The 14,733-nt window shown below is 39.4% G+C and overlaps 1 pseudogene; it reads left to right on the top strand.

The window, feature by feature from the left end:
* Positions 1-13,184: 13,184 nt before the first annotated feature.
* On the top strand, positions 13,185-14,493 carry LOC129466778 (ADP-ribosylation factor 1-like; annotated as a pseudogene).
* The last annotated feature ends 240 nt before the right edge of the window (positions 14,494-14,733 follow it).

Here is a 14,733-nt window from a genome sequence, read left to right as displayed (position 1 = left end):
TGCCTTTCATTCAAGCCAAGCATTTAGTATGTTGTAGAATTTGGACTGAACAATATTATTAGAATTCATTATTGAAAAATACTTTTTGTGAGTCTTTTCTCTGTAGGACTTGAGCATAAAATTCCTGAAAATAGAACCTATTCATATGTTAATGTATATTTAAAAACACATAAGCTCATTGTCAGATGCAGACAATTTTGACTACTCAAAGGAAGGGTAAAAGACACATGGATTATATCAAAAAGTGGATAATTCTCAAATCATTTATAAAGTAACACAGTGGTTGATAAAAATGCTGAAGGAAGATACTCTTGGTTAATTAAAATTTTTGCTTGACAAGAGGTTTAAAGAAACAGGTGTTTTTATTTTGAAAGTTTCAAAAATGCTTCTTGATTGAACAAGTAGAGTTTCATGACCAATATTGAATCTTTGAAGATTGAAGATCTTGCTTCACTTTGGGTGTCATTAATCTGTAGAGACTGGATCTTGCTATGTTGCCCGGGCTGGTCTTGAACTTCTGGACAAAGGCAATCCTCCCGCCTTGGCCTCTTAAAGAGCTGGGATTACAGGTGTGACCCACCATGGCTGGCCTGGGTGTCATTAATCTGAACCTGAATAGTCAATGTAAAAACAGAGAATGTGGAGGAAATCGGGTTGAAGTTGCACAGTTTGAGAATGTACTCTCTAATGTATTAGTTTAAAAAACTAAATTTCTCCTGTGAGTGTACTTACTGCTTTTGTGCTTAAAGGAATTGCTGGGGTAGACTGTGGGACTGGCAAGTGAAACAAAACTGGTAAGTGAAGGATCATCCAGTTGGGTTTCAGTTAAATGAAATTTTATATCATCTGCCTCTGTTATACAGATGCAAACATCCCTCCTTCACTTTCCTCACTCCTAATCCTGAGCAGTGGTCGAGTTGTCCCTTATGTTGAGAGTTTGAGCTGGGCAGTGGCGGGGAGAGAAGTTAAGGGAGCAATTATTTGGAAGTAAGCAATTTATGTTTTTAAATACACATGGTCTGCTTCCTAGTTGCAGCCCTCACAGGGTTAGGCAATCTGACTGAGCTCCTCTAGCTGCAGCGTAAGTGGTGGTTTGGGAATCTTACTGGGAAGAGACTGCTTGTCTAGTGAATTTTCAGAGTAAGCATGTTGCCAAATCTCATGTTCCAGCTTCCCCAAGAGAAACCCCAAAGAAATGATGTAGTGAAGGATTCTAAAATAAATGTTCAAATTAATGCTCATAGGCTTAAGTTGTAATTCGGACTCGCTTCCATCATTATTATGTCTCCCAAGCATTTGCTTTTGAAGAACACCTGGCAAAGAGTTATCCTGCAGTCGTGTTGCCTTATTGAACCCAGTGGAGACTGAATCTACACCCTTTCTGTCTGCTGGTTCTGTATCATCGTGACTATTGTCCAGCTTCTCGATCTTGTGTATTACTAGCACGTTTCTTTGGTGAATTAATTGGTTCTGACAGGATCCATATTTTCGATCTCTACATGTCCACATGGCATTAAATCTAACTGTGGGAAATGTTATCATCACACTACAGTTATTATATTGACAAGCACATTTCACTGAGTAGTCAGTCATGGAAATGGAGAGATTACTCGTTTTCTGAAATACATGATGGTTATGAAGAGGGCAGTACAGGCTAATGGAAAGAGCTCTAGATGGATGAACATGATTCTTTTTATGACAGAAAACCATTAATTAAATGCCTTTTTCCATGCGTTACTGTGCTAATCTCCACACAGAGGGTCGTACTCAGAATTTATTTTTTCCTTTGTAAATTTGCAAACTACCATATAGTAATACAACACAAATATTTATAAATATCAAGAAGAATGTCGTTACATCAACACATGGTACAAAAATATAATTGCGTGGAGCTGAGGATTTATTTTGGGACTGGTGAGAAATGATGGGGCAGGAGTGGGGGGAGACAAGGTTGGAACACATTTCAGAAGAGAACCCAGAAAAGTAGTCATCAGGACTGTCCCCACTAGGCTGGGGAAGCAGCCAGGCCTTTTCTGGAGAATGCAGAAGGCTTGGCTTTTTGAAATGAATGAAATGGAGTAAGGGGTGTGTACAGAAACACGTACTTAGTACTTGTTTTATGACTTCGCTTTTGTTCTGTGTGCATTAGGTATTTATGTTGCTCTTCACTAGAAGACCCGATCTAAATTTATTGGAACAAATGAAGAAATGTATTCCAGTGACTCAGTGATTCAGGTCTTCATAGGTTGATGGGAGGTGAAGGGACCTGGAGTTAGAAGGAGGAACTCAAGCTCCCATTGAGAAGAGGTTGCTGTCTTTGGTTTGGAGCAGGCAGAAGGGGCAGAAGAGGAGAAAATGTGTTTTAAACTTGTCAATCAGCAAAGTGTCAATGCAGGAAGGGGTACCCTTCTAAACAATGGCCAGCCACATACTGTTATATAATTAATGGAAGGTCTCCCCCTCCCCCACATGGCCTATGAGAAGGCATGGAGGAAATCTGCATAGTTTTTCAGGAATAACCTCAGTGAACACAGAAGTGCCCCTACATTGAAGGGAGTCTGGAACCCGAGGATTTTGTTCTTCAGAAAAGACAGAACCAAGATTGGATTAAGTCCCACAGTCATTAAAATCAATTTATATTTATATGCTAAGCATATGAGCTATACCTTTGTTATTTTGTTTCTTTAAACTTTAAGTGTTATGCTCTCATAATTGTACATAATTAGTTTTCTATCAATATAGATTTATCATTAGATAATGAATTATACCTAAGTTAGTAATTACAGAAGTGTCTTCTAGTTGATCCTGGTGCTCTGCAAATAGCTGTTTGGCCCTAGTTCTTACTAGAGGTGGTGCAAGCTGGAGACTTGACCCAGGGTTTCCTGGAGGCACATGTCCCAGAGGGGAGAAGAGGAGAAGCAGGCCTTCAGGCAGACAGTGCTGCTTGAGGCTCTTGTTTCTTAGAATGGATGGAGAGAATGGAATGGTGGATACAGAGCCTCTTAGCTCAAATAAAAGAGTTAGACATAAATTTTGACCCCTACCAGGGAAGGGGGAAAGCATTTCCTCCTTAGCTTTTAAAAAGTCTAGAATTTTTTTTTAAAGTTCTTGTTTCCTGATCACCTTTCAAGCAAGCGTCATATGATGTTACGTCTGAAAAAATGGTTGTGTCCCTAGGAAAATGGAGTTTAGAAATATTGAAGAAAGATGATTCTTTTGGCCCATCTTTCTCAGGCATAGGGGACTTAAGATACATCTCTGAATAAAATCTCATGTCATCTTTATGGCCATCCTGTCCTTTCCTATCCTTTGTGGCTGTCTTCATCATCCTCTGGGTCGTAGATGCGAGGGGTTTAATCTTATAATCACTGCAAAGGAGAAATGTAGTTGGAAATCCTCCCAGGGTAGAATCTGCACAAGGCCAGTGCCTGTTAGATGAATAAGGAGCTGAGGCTGCCACTGCCCACTTCCTATCTCCCCTATGCCAGCCTCACCCCCAGAGAGACATTGGCCATTATTTCCCCAGACTAAATTCACACTAAACTCTGGTGGGGGTTTAAGAAGGTTTCAAGTGTATATTCCACAGCAGTGTAGTGCCAGAAATCTGGGAATTGTTTTTCTTTAGCCAACACATTTCTTTGTCCAAGGAATAGGATGGAAACTCACATCTCCCTGTGCCCTGGCTTTAGCAATTTTCTCCGTAATTGGTCCCATGTTGCCCGGCAAGCTTATCTTTCAGCCCACCCTTTCTTGGTATCTTTGTGCACCCTCCACTTCCACCCTATGAAATGCTTCCTTTCTCCAAAGGATAACTGTCCTGCCCTCAGTTCCTTTTTCTGTCTTGTTAACTCTGTCTCCTTAGGCTTCGACTGAGTATAAATGGATTCATTTGATTATGCTTTTATTTTTATTATAATTTTTAGGTTTTCTTGTTCCACAGAGGGACAGGGAGAAACTCTGGGCTTGTAGTTGAGCTGAATAAGAAGTAGTGCTTTAAGTGCAGTTAACTCCTTACCAGTGATATGGCAGGTCTTCATTCACCTACAGTTAAATATGTGATGTGGTGAGAATTTATCTTCTTATGGACATTGCATAGTCTGGTCTATATAAGGGATGCATAGTCCCCCTGTGACTTTAAGCCTTCTCTCTAAATGATAAATCTGACTTTATTAAATTGAAGCACATTTTCCCCTCCTGACCTGGTTTTCGTTAGAAAGGCTTCCCATAGGTTTTACAGAAAATGTCCCAGCTGGAGCCACTTAGACAATGGTGCCCCGTACTCCAATGGTTTTTCTCTTACACATTAGCTTCTCCTCTATTATCAGAGATGGGGATTTTTATTCCATCTCTCTATAAAGAAAAAGTCTACAAGCCATGTCTTGGGAGTGATCAGATCTTTCTGGCATACTGATGTGTATCCTGATTGAGTGTTTAGGGTACATTTTTAGAACAGTTCTTCTTTTGTTGACAAAGGGAAATTGAGACAGAAGCAATGACATAAACTGTCAAGACCAAAGGAAGAATGTTGTATGAATTTTTTGACTTGTCATTTCTTTGTGGCTGGATGTATTTGATCTGGGAGGAAATATGCATAGTTGGATACTATATTAGGGTTATAAATTATGTAATTAATTTTACAGAGTGAGATTGATACTATGAATGTACATTCATTAAAAATATTAGGAAGTAAAAGACTAAAAAAAAGTGAACGTATTTTTAACTGGATCTTTAAACTAAAGGCCAGCTTTACAGCTTCATTCCAGCTCTGTATCTCTCTCATGCATGTTTCTTTTCAAAGCTGGCATCTTGTTCAGATCAGCTCCACAGGATACAAGGAGCAAGAGCATGTACATGTGCAGGCACACACACACACACACACACCCCACCATCACCGTAAAATAGTATAATAGTGAAATGTTTTTCTCTGTATCTGAACTGCTTTCTTCTCCTTGAATTTTTATTTTACACATTTCTTCTTGCTTATATAATCCAAAGGGAAATAGTCTATAGCCTATTTCCTATGAACAAATGCTGAAATGATTAAAATCTGACTGACTTCACTAACATATGCAAAGTTATTTCTGATGACAACTGCAATAGAGGCCCTATTGATGGCACTAAATTGACTTTAATTTTTGTGTGATGAATGAATCCTATACTGGGCTATGTAGTCGATTTGGTTAAATTTTATTGCTTTAGTTAAATTTTCAAAAAGGAAAACTTAAGCATGCAGGTCAGTCAAGAGGTTTGAATTGGTGTATACATTAGAGGGTAGGAATTTACTTCCCCCTGCTTCTATAAGGGGAAAGATAATCAATTACTCCTTGTGTATATTTATGAAATAAGAATGCTGGTTACCAGCCAAGGTTTTTCTTTTTCAAAAACTGCAGAGAAGGCTTGCGATGAAAGCCAAAACCTTTTGGAAAGAGGCATTGGATATGTCTCCTTCTATGAATAAGAATAAAAGATTTCCCCCTAAGCCTGCATGACTAAAGATAACATATCTCATTCCAATAATAGTTTCTCCCTTTTTTTTGGTACTGTAAAAACAACAACAACAAATAATTTGGAGGAGCTTAACTTCAAATACGATTAACACCTTGAACAAGTTGATTTGGGGAACAATGCTGAGTTCAAGGGTGGCTTCCTAGAGGAAATCTTGACCAGTTTCCGACCTGAGTGGTGAATGGGAGTCAACTAGTCCAAGACAGGTGAAGCACAGTGCCGGGAGAGAAGCCAGTCAAGGCAGAAGGTAAGGGCTTAGCAGTTAGTACAGCTCCTCTTGCACAATGTCTTCCACATATTAAGAATTCAGTAGACATTCAAATGACTGGGTCCTTTCAAAAAGTAAAACCAAGGCTGGTAGCTGTTGGGGATGGCGTTTGTTTCTTTGATATAAAGAGGTGATTGCTGAAAGGATGGAAGGAGGGTAGATAGGGAATAAAAGAAACTTAAGATTTACTCCACTTACTTCACAGAATCTGACAGAAACGTAACCGAAGTGAATTCATAGCTTTGCATAAAGCTTACTCTAGAAGGAGTGATGAATAAATGAATACGGTATTCATTTTTAAACATTATTTTGTGGCCCATTATCCACTAAACATAATTCCTATAAAAGAGTAAAATTTATCTTTGGGATCTAGATTTGGATATACTAGGGCTATCTTTATGAAACTTGCCAAAAAAGAAGACAGAGAAGAGGATAGAAAATGCTAAAGCTAGAAGAGGAAAGAGTTTAAGATATTTTAGGAAAGTAAAAAATGGGAAAGAAAAAAATTTAATGTCTTACTGACAAACACAAACAACATACAAAAATTCTACTTATTTTAAGAGTATATACTCTCAGAAGTGAAAAAATACTAATTCTCAGATGACAAAGCTGTCTTGAATACACAATGCTGGTTATTTGGTATAATTGTTTTTAGTTAGCAGTTAAATGAATATTATAAAATGGATATTTTAAAAAATAATACTATCTATTCTCTGAAGTTTCTGTATCTAAAAGGAAAATACAGAAATAATGGATTTGGGAATATCTGTAAGGGAAGAGCAATTAAGAGAGTTTTTGTTAGTACAGGACAAGGACAATAGCAAAGAACAATCTCACACATTTGACGAAATATCTAGCCGTGTCTTCCTCACTCAGGAACCACAAGCCATTAAACAATTCCATTATGCTCCCAAGAGCCACTTGCATTCTAGCCCGTAAAATACCTTAAGCCGAAGCAAAGTAGAATATCAAAGTAGCTTTTCTCACCGAATGACAGAAAGACATTACTGTTTCTGAAATGAGAACAGAAAGGCTATGACATGACTTCTACTGAGTCACAAGGAAGAATTCTTGGAATCCCCACTTCCTTTGCCTTCTTTCTGCCAAGCATGGCAGGATTGACTGAATAATTGTTTGTAAGACTTAAAAATACAGTTGTAATAGCATTACCTAAATAGGGAAGAAATCATCTTTATATGCATTATCCACCAGTGAGATAATTTTCACCTAAATTTGCATCTAGTACTTCACCAGCCACCTCTTCAATATTCTTCACAAAATGCACACACATATTGGTTACTTTTAATAATGAAAATATTTCTATACTGGTGAATTTTCAGTATCACCAATTTGCACAGTTGAATCATTTTTTGAATGAGTACAGGGTAAGAATGGAGAAGGAAATTAGTTGGATTTATTCCGGTTTGGGAATTTGGTAGATATTTGCTTTAGAACAGGTTGTTGGGGATATTGGCAAGAAAGTGGATGAGTGGTAGACTATGGAGTCTAAGTTGAATATGGAGGGTTGTACACATATTTATTACCTTACAATTTCTGTGGATCAGGAGTTGGACATGGCTTAGCTAAGCCTACTCTTTAGTGTCTCACAAAGTTGTAGCAAATGTGTCACAGTTGGACTGCCTTTTCATCTGGAGGCATAACTGGGGAAGCAACCACTTCCAAACTCACTCAGATTGTTGGCAGAATCCATTTCCTTGCAGTTTAAGGACTGAGAGCCCCAGCTTCTTGAAGGATGTCAGCTGGAGGCCATCTTTACTTCCTAAAGTTGGTGTATAGTTCCTAGAGGCTACTTATAGCTCCTAGAAGCTACCCATAGTTCCTAGTGGCAACTCATGGTTCCTGCATATCCTTCCCACCTTGGGCTTTCCCAACATGGTGAATTAGTTCATCAAGCCAGCAAGGAGTTTCCAGAGTGTGAGTCTGCTGGCAAGATGGAGTCTTATATAACTTAAAGTAACTAAGGAAGGAGCATCTCATAATCTTTACCATGTTATTAGTTAGAAGAAAGGCACATAGTTCCTGCCCACACTCAAGGGGAGGTGACTACACAGAGGTGTGAATACCAGGAGGTAGGGATCTTGGGTGGCCATCTTAGAGACTCTTTGCCACAAATATATAAATGCTAAAAGATCAACTGATATTTTTTTTGCCCTTGTTCAGAGGCAAAAACAATTGATCCTTATGGGCTGGAGTATTGTGTTGATGGTTAATACAAGGGGATTGGTAAGATTTGATATAGGAGGAGAATAGGGAGCTCTGGAGAGGAAGTGGGGACAGGAACGCTAGTGATTTAGAAATCTGTTAGACATTGATGCTGTTGGAGTGGAGTTATTCTAACTAATTTCTGTTAAAAAAAAAAAAAAAAAAGCAGCATAAATTCATAAGTCTTTGACCCTATCTCTGACTTGCTATTTTAGGCAGGCTCCATTGTAAAACAAACAAAACCAGTGTGTGTGTGTCTGTGTGCACGCATGGGTGTGTGTGCAGTTTTCTCCTCTTTTACTGAGAGGATTAGTTAGAAAATTTGATTTGAAATAGAACATAAAATGTTTATTTTTATAATATTGATTTTAACTGCATAATAAAATACATGAATAGTAATATGGCAGGCTTTTAGAATCTAACTCTATAAACTGTGAATTTTATGGTTGAAAAGAGTAATGCATATTTGAAAAAACACAGAAGAAAGTTTCAAATGCAGGTCCTCTGTTCATTACATTCTTTTGTCCCTAAGGACTGACATACTCTCAGATCTATTTACAAGCTATAATATTTGCCCAAAAGAGTGGTTGTCTCTAAGAAAAGTAGGCCACTTAGGCTGGGCGCGGTGGCTCACGTCTGTAATCCCAGCACTTTGGCAGGCCGAGGCGGGCGGATCATGAGGTCAGGAGATCAAGATCATCCTGGCTAACATGGTGAAACCCCGTCTCTACTAAAAATACAAAAAATTACCTGGGCGTGGTGGTGGACGCCTGTAGTCCCAGCTACTCAGGAAGCTGAGGCAGGAGAATGGCGTGAACCCAGAAGGTGGAGCTTGCAGTGAGCTGAGATCACACCACTGCACTCCAGCCTGGGCAACAGAGTGAGACTCCATCTCAAAAAAAAAAAAAAAAAGAAAAGAAAAGTAGGCCACTTAATTGCTTAATTGTTAGCCGTCCCTTCTTTTTCATACTGTATTAACTCTCAACCTGGCATGGGTCTGTATGGCAGAATCTGAAAAACTGCTTTAATTCATATTAATATTTTTATTTAATATTTAAGTGAATTTGGTAATATTTTTCAAATTTAATTCTTCTGCTGGTTCCCTATTTCCAGAATATGATTTCCCCCACCTTGGGTGCAATTCTTGCTCCTTCTGGAATGAAAGAAGACACTGAATTATGGTTACAAGTGATGACTCTGGTCAGATCTACTGACTGAATGACTGACTCATGGGTTTCAGTCTTGACATCACTTACTATTAGCTAGATGACACTGAGCAAGCTACTTAAACTCTCTGGGTCTCAGGTTCCTCACCTGTAAAAAAGGTTGTGAATATACAATGTGATTTAAGCATTGATAAATTTGGGTATATAATAAATGCTCCATGATAGCTATTATAATCCTATCTTTGGGGTTAACTATGCTCCACCCTTTACTTGCCGTCAGCTAATTTTCTGATCTTTCCCCTATATGAAGTAAAAATATTGGCACTTGGCTTATGCCTCTTGTTCATGTCTTGGAAGTATCTTTTATTATTTGTGTCCTATTTATAGCCAATTTAGTGGCATAGTCTCAGAATTTTTTACTCTTTCCAACTCTAGCAACCTCAAACATCGCCAAAGTTCAGGCACTGACACTGCGACCATCTAGTAAACTTTGTTGGCACAAGAAATTTATATCCATCAAAAGTTCTTAAGTGTCAGTATTCCATTTGCAGATTACAACCTCAACTTCTTCCAGCTTTCTCATGTCCTCACTCCTAGTGAAACCATGATTTGACCTTAATCTTTGAATTCTTCTTTATCTTCACTTATTTATTTTTTTCCAGTACTTAATCTGGATTCCATGCAGCAGCCCAGTAACTCTTTTACTAACATTCATCCTGTTACCTGCATTTTGCGTGTGTGGATTTGAGCTCAATGCCACAATTTACCTTCTCTGCTCCTTTAGCGGTGCTGCTGCATACTGCTGAAGAAAATCTTACTGCCATGTGAACAGATATCTGGACACACACTTGGTCTCCAGCCTCAATAGGACCTTCATGCTTCATCATTTCCCTCTTCCATGTTTCTCCTCAGGCAATACAAATCATTACTAAATGTTTCAAGTCATATATCTGCCCGTATCTCCTAATTCTCTGCAGAGTATGTCTTTTGCTACTTTCACAAGAAAAGCAAGGTAACTAGTTGTGAAATAACTTGAACTCTCCACTCACCACTTACAGAATTGCCCCATTTGTATCTATTTTTTCTTCTTTCTTTCAGTGTCAGAGGATAGACGATGTGACCCTCTCTCCATGTGTAGTCAGTACTCCCATCCCCTCCCACCCCAAGTGTAAGCTTGTGCACGCAGTGAACCCCTGCATGCATACACTGACTTGCTTTTAATTCTATCCCTTCCTTCTCCCCCAGAATGTTGCTGTATTATTTCCCTATTTCAAACTATATTTCTACTTTTTCCCATCTCATAATCCATCCTAAAAAATAGAATCTTCCAGGCATTTAAAAGCAGTGCAATGTAGTTAGAGTGACAGGCTGCAGTGGAAAGCGAAAGGTCCAAGTCAGAAAAGCAATGTGAAGCTCAAGGGCAGAGGGTGAGGTGAATGGAATATAGGAGAACATGAGTTCTGAGGACAAAAGCCTGCAAGATAGGACAGATATGGGCCATAGCTGGGCTGACAGACCACCTCAAAAACTCATGCACGTGCAGACCATAAGAAGCTTATAGTTGCTATTGGCAACATGAAAAGTCACATCTTTCCTCCATCAGTGTTACAAGAATAGTGAAAAAAGCCACAGTATAACCAGGCTTTAGAGCTGTTTCTCCTGAGCACTGTTTGGCTCATGTAAGCCCAATCTCTAAGTTCAACCACGTGAGTGAAAACCGCTCAAATATGTTTTATGCACAAAGTCATCCAAAGAATGATATCTAGGTGGCAATTAGTTGCAGAATATAAAATCTTAACTCAACATTAGCTAGCTACATAAGCTCTGTATTCTATCTAGACACATGTAATAGTACAGTAGTATACGGAGTCTAAATTGTGAATGGAGTAGGAAAATTATGGAGCGACTTGCTCATACACTTCAATATTCTGAACCTAATAATTTAACAAGTGTTTTCAAGAGCTTCAGGAATCATTTGTTATTTTCATACAAGCTTTCTTTAATCCCTAAGATCCTTATCCCAGTGATAATTTGAAAGTGGAGTGCAAAGGAATAACAACAAGTAGATTGAGATTAAAGCTGTAAAAAGGTCAGCTTATGAGGCCGTTTTTCTGTGGTTGTAGGTGTGTTACGAAGTGAAGCAGTGCTTCCTTAAGTGTGGTCCTTGGATGAGAAGTATCAGCATCACCTGGGCAAATTTTGGAACTGCAATTTATTGTGTCTTACACCAGACCTATCAAATCAGGTTCTCTGGGAGTGCAGTCCTGTAAATCTGTATTTCAGCAAGTCCTCCAGGAGACTGATGCATCTCAAGTTTGAGAACCACTGGCTTTAGAGGATTGGAGCAGCACTGTACATGGATAAATTTGCGGCTACTTAAATGATTTATCAAAGGAATGCTAGAAAACGGTATTTGGTTTTATGAATAGGTACTTGGAAGAGAAATTTATCTAATCCTGGTAAAATTTATAATATATTAATGGGGCTGAAATATTATTCCAAATGATAGAATTGTGATATTTTAAAACAAAATGGATCTTTATAGCCTGAAATGATAGATTAAATTTAACAAGCTGAGATTTGATAAGGAATAGAGGCAAATTCCCATATTTAGCTACAAAACCCCAAATGAATGTGTATCAGATGGGAGAAAAATGTTCTGAAACCTTTAGCTGACTACACATTCAGTATGAATCAATGATATGATGTGGCTACAACAAATTATCATAGTATATTATTCACTCATTTATTTGTTCATTTATTCACTAATTATTTATTGAGTGCCTACCTTAAACCAGGTGCTGTACTGGCCACTAAGAACACAAGGATGGGTAAAGCAGACATGGTCTTCTCATTTAAAGGAACTTACATTCTCATGATTAGTAAAATAAAAACCAGCAAACAAATCCATAAAATACTTTTTAGTTACTGTTAAGTGTTAATAAGAACAGCAAGAGTGATGAAGACCGTACTGTTCTTTGTTGTATCTATCACCCAACCCCATGCCTATAGAATTGTGCTCAGCTGAGGTGAGTCACACTTCTGGAGAATTAGACAGATGAGAGAAAGTTTAGTGCAATGGGTTTCAAACTTGAGCATGCATGAGGAACACCTGGAGGGCTTTTTAAAAGCCAAATTGCTGAATCCTAAGCCCCAGAGTTTCTCATTCAATTGGTTTGACTTGGGACCACAAAACTTACATTTCTAACAAGTTCCCAAGGGTAATGATGCTGTTGCTGGTTTGGGAGCCACTGGTTTAGACCAGGATAAGGCTAGGGAGGACCAGGACCTGGGGGATGCTTTTCTCATAGAAGAGGAAACTTCAATAAGACATGATAGTTGTTTTGAAGTATTTGTAGGAATGATATATATAAAAATAGATTAAGTTTATTCTATGTAGTCTGAGAAGTAGGATGTAGGTTATTTGGAAGAAGCAGGGAGATACAGTGTAGAAACATAAATAACTTTTCATCTTAGAGCTGATTTAAAATGAGATAGATACCTCAGAAGGAATGAATTCTACCAGAGGCAATGAAGTGTAGCAGTGATGATGACTTACTGGTGATGCTATGTGGACAGAAGAGGCACAGGAAGCCCATCTACAGAGTCTAGGGGAGTAGAGGGGGAGTGGAGGCAGACAGGAATAACTGCCCAAATTGCCAGTAACTTTTCGCTTTTTGGTTCTAGTCTTTCTTGAAGCTCAGCCATTTTTGCCTTTGAGTCCTGTGGAGTCATTTCTATAACCCTGAGAAAAGTTCTCTATTTCCATTTAAGCTAATTTCTTGCTCTCATTTTCTAACAAGGAATCTAGTAATGAGAATATCTGTGGGAATTGGAAACATGGAGTTCATTGGTCATATTTGCCAGTGTAATTTCAGGGCTGCTTTTGGAGTAGACATTAAATTATGGTGAAGAGTGAATGAGAGGTGAAGAAGTAAAGGAATCAAGAGTGGTCTAGAAAGTGTGGCCCAAAGCAAGAGGGAATTTTGGAGTCCAAACACTTTTTTTTTTCAAAGATAGGAATGACTAGAGCACCTGTATACTTTGAGGGAAAACAGACAATTGAATGGGAGAGAGAGAGAGCAGATAATAATCCGAGTAAGTTGAGGTAGAAATAAAACAGAATGAGATTATAACCCAAAGAAAGAAGTTAGTTTTGAACTAGAGGAGGAACATCTCATCTTCTGAGGAGACAAAGCAAGAAAGGAAGCTTGGCCTTAAAGGGAGGTAGTGGTGAGACAGGGGGCAAGAAGTTGAAATTCACATGAAGTGTGAAGTGAGATAATTTCCTGAAGGAGGGCTGGGATTGCGGAGGGTAGAGTAGGAAGCCTAAGGAGACAATGAAGTTTGAAGCATCACTTCAGGAAGTGGAAAAGGGATTTGACCAAAGACAGAAGAAGGGGGTTGTGGAGCAGGAAGGGGAGCCCAGATAAGACCCTTGACTTAGAGTGATAGCAATTGGAAAATTGTGTGATATTTGCCAGTGTGATCAGAAGCTCAGGGAAAGTCTAGATGTGGAGACAAATTCCAGGGAGTGTGAAGGGAAGATAGTGATGCAAGGAAGTTAAGTGAACTGTTTTTTAAAAAAGTTATTTGATGGAGGCCAGGCATGGTGGCCCATGCCTGTAATCCCAACGCTTTGGGAGGCTAAGGTGGGTGGATCACTTGAGGCCAGGAGTTCGAGACCAGCCTGGCCAACATGGCAAAACCCCAACTCTACTAAAAATATATACATTAGCCAGGCATGGTGGTGCTCGTCTGTAGCACCAGCTACTTGGGAGGCTGAGGGTCCATGGGGAATATCTTTTACCAACCTCTTTAAGGGCATTTTTGGCAAAAAAGAAACGCTTGTCCTCATGGTGGGTCTGGATGCTGCAGGCAAGATGATGATTCTGTATGAGCTGAAGCTGGTTGAGATTGTGACCACTGTTCCCATCACAGGCTTCAATGCAGACACATGGAGTCTAGGAACATCAGCTTCACTGTGTGGGACATGGCAGGCCAGCACAAGATCTGGCCTCTGTGGTACCACTACTTCCAGAACACATAAGGCCTGATCTTTATGGAGGACGGTAGTGACAGAGAGCACATGAATAAGGCCCACGAGGAGCTCATGAGGATGTTGGCTGAGGATGAGCTCTGGAATGCGGTCCCCCTGGTATTCCCAACAAGTAGGCCCTCCTCAATGCCATGAACACCACTGAGATCACAGACAAGCTGGGGCTGCATTCCCTGCTCCACAGGAACTGGTACATTCAGGCCACCGGTGGCACCTGTGGTGACCAGCTCCATGAAGAACTGGACTGGCTGTCCGGTCAGCTCCAGAACTAGAAGTGAATGTGACACCCTTCTCCATCTCCCTCCTCCTCTTAAAACCTCTGCTTTACTCCCATGTGGCAAAAAGCTCTGTGCTGTGAGTGCCAGAAACTGCCTTTGTGGTTTGGCTTATTGTGTGCATCGCACTGTGCTGTAAATGTGGCGGAAGCAGCCTGTGGCCAGGCTTTTCATTAAATGTAAATAGGTTTTGTTTCCAACAAGACGGTTTCTGGTAGTCACGTGCAATACTACTCA

Source organism: Symphalangus syndactylus, chromosome 17 (genome assembly GCF_028878055.3).
Source record: "Symphalangus syndactylus isolate Jambi chromosome 17, NHGRI_mSymSyn1-v2.1_pri, whole genome shotgun sequence".
NCBI lineage: Eukaryota > Metazoa > Chordata > Mammalia > Primates > Hylobatidae > Symphalangus > Symphalangus syndactylus.
Note: the sequence above shows the minus strand (reverse complement) of the source record. Positions and strands in the feature narration are given on the sequence as shown.